This window comes from Sapajus apella, unplaced genomic scaffold (assembly GCF_009761245.1).
Source record: "Sapajus apella isolate SASKATOON/1434 unplaced genomic scaffold, GSC_monkey_1.0 scaffold1282, whole genome shotgun sequence".
NCBI classification, from domain to species: Eukaryota; Metazoa; Chordata; class Mammalia; order Primates; family Cebidae; genus Sapajus; species Sapajus apella.
In genome coordinates this window covers 11,241-17,366 of record NW_022438208.1, presented here as the reverse complement: position 1 = coordinate 17,366, position 6,126 = coordinate 11,241, and positions in this window count along the sequence as shown.

Sequence of the window (6,126 nt, the reverse complement as noted above, 5' to 3'; positions counted from 1 at the left end):
AGCAAGATCAAAAAAACTCAAAGTCTAGCAGAAGACAAGAAATAGCTAAGATCAGAGCAGAACTGAAGGAGATAGAGACACAAAAAACCCTTCAAAAAATCAATAAATCCAGGAGCTGGTTTTTTGAAAAGATCAACAAAATAGACCACTAGCCAGAATAATAAAAAAGAAAAGAGAGAATAACCAAATTGATGCAATAAAAAACGATAAAGGGGATATCACCACAGATTCCACAGAAATTCAAACCATCATCAGAGATTATTACAAACAACTCTATGCACACAAACTAATAAACCTGGAAGAAATGGATAAATTCCTGGACACTTGCCTCCTGCCAAGCCTAAACCAGGAAGAAGCCGAAACCCTGAACAGACCCATAACAAGGTCTGAAGTTGAGGCAGCAATTAAGAGCTTACCACCCAAAAAAAGCCCAGGTCCAGATGGGTTCACAGCTGAATTCTACCAGACATACAAAGAGGAGCTGGTACCATTTCTTCTGAAACTATTCCAAACAATACAAAAAGAGGGAATTCTTCCCAAATCATTTTATGAGACCAACATCATCCTGATACCAAAACCCGGCAGAGACTCAACAAGAAAAGAAAACTTCAGGCCAATATCCATGATGAACATAGATGCAAAAATCTTCAATAAAATACTGACAAGCCGATTGCAACAGCACATCAAAAAGCTTATCCACCATGATCAAGTAGGCTTCATCCCGGGGATGCAAGGCTGGTTCAACATACGCAAGTCTATAAACGTAATTCACCACATAAACAGAACCAAAGACAAAAACCACATGATTATCTCAATTGATGCAGAGAAGGCCTTTGACAAAATTCAACAGCCCTTTATGCTAAAAACACTCAATAAGCTAGGTATCAATGGAACGTATCTCAAAATAATAAAAGCTATTTATGACAAACCAACAGCCAATATCATACTGAATGGGCAAAAACTGGAAGCATTCCCCTTGAAATGTGGCACCAGACAAGGATGTCCACTCTCACCACTGCTATTCAATATAGTATTAGAAGTTCTAGCCAGAGCAATCAGGCAAGAAAAAGAAATAAAGGGCATTCAAATAGGAAAGGAGGAAGTCAAATTGTCTCTATTTGCAGACGACATGATTGTATATCTAGAAGACCCCATCGTCTCAGCCCCAAACCTCCTGAAACTGATAAGCAAGTTCAGCAAAGTCTCAGGATACAAAATCAATGTGCAAAAATCACATGCATTCCTATAAACCAGTAACAGACTTAAAGAGAGCCAAATCAAGAACAAACTTCCATTCACAATTGCCACAAAGAGAATAAAATACCTAGGAATACAACTAACAAGGAATGTAAAGGACCTCTTCAAGGAGAACTACAAGCCACTGCTCAACGAAATAAGAGAGGACACAAACAGATGGAGAAACATCCCATGTTCATGGTTAGGAAGAATCAATATCGTGAAAATGGCCATACTGCCCAAAGTAATTTACAGATTCAATGCTATCCCCATCAAGCTACCAATGACCTTCTTCACAGAACTGGAAAAAACCACCTTAAACTTCATATGGAACCAAAAGAGAGCCCGCATAGCCAAGTCAATTCTAAGCAAAAAGAACAAAGCGGGGGGCATCACACTACCAGACTTCAAACTATACTACAAGGCTACAGTAATCAAAACAGCATGGTACTGGTACCAAAACAGAGATATAGACCAATGGAACAGAACAGAGGTCTCGGAGGCAACACAACATATCTACAACCATCTGATCTTTGACAAACCAGACAAAAACAAGCAATGGGGAAAGGATTCCCTGTTCAATAAATGGTGTTGGGAAAGCTGGCTAGCCATGTGCAGAAAGCAGAAACTGGACCCCTTCCTGACACCTTACACTAAAATTAACTCCAGATGGATTAAAGACTTAAACATAAGACCTAACACCATAAAAACCCTAGAAGAAAATCTAGGCAAAACCATTCGGGACATAGGTGTAGGCAAGGACTTCATGACCAAAACACCAAAAGCATTGACAACAAAAGCCAAAATAGACAAATGGGACCTAATCAAACTCCACAGCTTCTGCACAGCAAAAGAAACAATCATTAGAGTGAATCGGCAACCAACAGATTGGGAAAAAATTTTTGCAGTTTACCCATCTGACAAAGGGCTGATATCCGTAATTTACAAAGAACTAAAGCAGATTTACAAGAAAAAAACTAACAAGCCCATTCAAAAGTGGGCAAAGGATATGAACAGACACTTTACAAAAGAAGACATACGTGAGGCCAACAAACATATGAAAAAATGCTCATCATCACTGGTCATCAGAGAAATGCAAATCAAAACTACACTGAGATACCATCTCACGCCGGTTAGAATGGCGATCATTAAAAAATCTGGAGACAACAGATGCTGGAGAGGATGTGGAGAAATAGGAACACTTTTGCACCGTTGGTGGGAGTGTAAATTAGTGCAACCATTGTGGAAGACAGTGTGGCGATTCCTCAAGGACCTAGAAATAGAAATTCCATTTGACCCAGCAATCCCATTACTGGGTATATATCCAAAGGATTACAAATCGTTCTACTATAAGGACAGGTGTACACGAATGTTCATTGCAGCACTGTTTACAATAGCAAAGACCTGGAACCTACCCAAATGCCCATCGACGATAGACTGGATAGGGAAAATGTGGCACATATACACCATGGAATATTATGCAGCCATCAAAAACGATGAGTTTGGGTCCTTTGTAGGGACATGGATGAACCTGGAAACCATCATTCTCAGCAAACTGACAGAAGAGCAGAAGATCAAACACCGCATGTTCTCACTCATAGGCGGGTGTTGAACAATGAGAACACATGGACACAGGGAGGGGAGCACTACACACTGGGGTCAGTTGGGGGGAAATAGGGGAGGGACGGTGGGGGGTGGGAAGCTGGGGAGAGATAGCAAGGGGAGAAATGCCAGATGTAGGTGATGGGGAGGAAGGCAGCAAATCACACTGCCACGTGTGTTCCTATGCAACAATTTTGCATGTTCTTAACATGTACCCCAAAACGTAAAATGCAATAAAATAAATGGGAAAAAAAAAATAAGTAATGACAATAACTGCGATTACTTTTGCACCTAATCTACCATGAAAATTATTGACAGTATCAAATAGCAAAGCTATTAAAAACCATAAGCGAAAGCAATACTAATAAAAATATAGTCCAAGATGTAATTTATGTAAGATTTTGAAATAAGCCTACTCTTTTTTTTTTTTTTTAACTGACTGACATGGTGAGGCTCAAATATAGGTCCACAAGTTAACAAAATATTTGTTTGTGTTTTGATTTTTTTCATGTTTTATAGGCTCTAATGTATACAATAAAATTACCTTTTAAAACTAAAAGAATGAAGTTTATCTTGTTCACATAAAACCTATTTTTGTTTTGCTTAATTTGAGATAAGCATTCACGGTTTTCGTTTTCATCTGACATGAGACAGTTCCTCCTTGCTCTAGGTGCTTGCTAAATAAGAAAAAACTTAAGAAGTTGAAAACCTGCAGCTAAATGTTCATTACTTTCCTATGATTGGCAGGACATTACTGGTTCAGAGAAATCCATAACTTTTTTAGGGGCAGATCAGTAAATCTCCTCTTGAGTGTGTAATCAAGAACATATAATGCGGCACACAAAATTCTTCCTCCTCAAAGTCAAGTTCTCAGCCTGAGCATAAGATTCAGAGACAGGATTCCTTTCTCAGTCTTATACTTATTTGAAAAGAAAAGAAAAGGGAAATCCTATTTACTTTTCCTTTTTAATATTTTTCTTCTATGTCAACAAGATTTGAGATTTGCAGATAAACATTTTCACTCTCAAGTGTAAGAAACAATGGAAACATTTTAAGATTTCCTTTTTTTTTTTGATCATAGGATTTCTTTTTCCCCAAGAATCTTGTCACTTGAAGTAACTATATGTATATTTTTTGAGACACGGTCTTGCTGGAGTATAGATGCAGTCATAGCTCACTGCAACCTTGAACTCCTCGGCTCAGGGATTCCTCTTGCTTCATCCTCCCAAGTAGCTGCGATTACAGCCATATGCCACCATGCCAAGCTAATTTTTAAATTTTTTCTAGAGATGGAGGTATCGCCATGTTACCCAGGCTTGTCCAGAACTCCTGGCCTCAAGTGATCCTCCTGCCTCAGTCTCCCCAAAGCACTTGGGATTACAAGTGTGAACCACCACAACTGGCCTTAAAAATATTTTCTGTAACACCTTGCAGAGAGTTGTTCAGTTACTTCATGTGATAACAGATGTTTGCAGATTGGGCCATTCTTCATTCTAAAAATATTTGGCAAAATCTGGCCCACTGTGTTTGTGAAAGCACTCCTGGAATTCATCTTTCAGCTTAGACACCTGTTGAGAATTCTTCTGCTAAGCCACTGTATTTCTGTATGTAGTAGATTTATGTGCTCTTCGTCCATGTTTTTACACAGTTCTTTAAACATTTTTGAATGAATAGGTTTTTGTGTAGCAGTTAATACTTTTTTGGGAGCTTCAATTAGAGCTTTAAAAATTTCATCTCCTAGGGCTTTTGACACCAGCATCTCTCTGTGAAGAAAACACTGTGTTGTGAAGTCAGGTTTGCTTATATTTTTTTGAGAGGAAGCCTCCCTCTGTTGCTCAGGCTGCAGTGCAGTGGTGCAATGTTGGCTCGTTGTAACCACCTCCTGGGTTCAAGTGATTGTCCTGCCTCAGTCTCCTGAATAGCAGGGATTACAGGTGTCTCCTACCATGACTGGCTAATTTTTAATTTTTTGTAGAGATGGGGTTTCATCATGTTGCCCAGGCTGATCTCAAACTCCTGACCTCTGCAGATCTGCTCACCTCATCCTCCCAGAGTGCTAGGATTACAGGCGTGAGCCACTGTGCCTGGCCAAATTTTGGAGCACTTTGGATTTCAGATTTTTGGATTTGGGACGCTTGACATGTACTATCGAACATTTTTAGTTTCTCTTTCTGTATCTCATGTAAGCATTTTACTGATCTTTTACTCAGTGTAATTTTACATTTTTTATTATAGTAGATTCTCGCCACTAATTGTGTGACTTTCCCTTTTCTAGGCAATAAATTCTACTACTGTGTAACTTGCTGCTTCAGCGTTTTCACTGATTTTTTTTTTTTTAACAAAATCTTTATTCTGTTTGTTTTGAGATTACAGTACATTTGACATTTGGGTATATATCTAAGAGAATATTGACATTTAACCTGTCAAATGAATATAATTTGTATTTAAGTGTCTTTTGAATTTTGCTGGAACCACAGCTGTATTTGTAAAGTTGTTTTCCACAGACAACACGAAATGGTTTAGGAAAAATTTAGTTAACAGCCCATGTATACATCCACTGATAAGTAGCTTTCATTGTAAAGAGGGACTTGTTTCATGTGTCTCTTGATGCACTAGTGCCATGAAATGACTCACTAGATAGTTTTTTACCAATTACCAGAATTTTCCTTTGGCCCTTTTCTCACACTTCATCCTCAGAAATTGCCACATTGGATTATCAGGCATTTGTAAACTGCAGATGTTAATGTATAAGACATGAGACCATAACAAAAAACTAATTGAGAAAAATCACAAAACTAAATTTTCATTGTATAACTCCATTGTAATTTTTTCCATATTTTGCATAGTTTGCACCAAATAGCAAAGCATTGGGGGTAACTGAGTTGCAAGATGTAAATATTTCCTTTTTTTTTTTTGAGACAGAGTCTGTTCTGTTACTCAGGTTGTATAGTTCAGTGGCGTGAACACGACTCACTGTAGCCTCAACCTTCCAGGCTCAAGTGATCCTTTTACCTCAGCCTCCATGTAGCTGGGACCATAGATGCATGCCACCACACCAGCTAATTTTTTTTTTGAGACGGAGTCTTGCTTTGTCACCTAGGCTGGAGTGCAGTGACACGATCTCAGCTCACTGCAACCTCTGCCTCCTGGGTTCAAGCAATTCTCCTGCCTCAGCCTACCAGTTAGCCAGGATTACAGGCATGTGCCATAACATCCGACTATTTTGTTTTGTATTTTTTACTAGAGACGGGGTTTTGCCATGTTGGCCAGGCTGGTTTCAAACTCCTG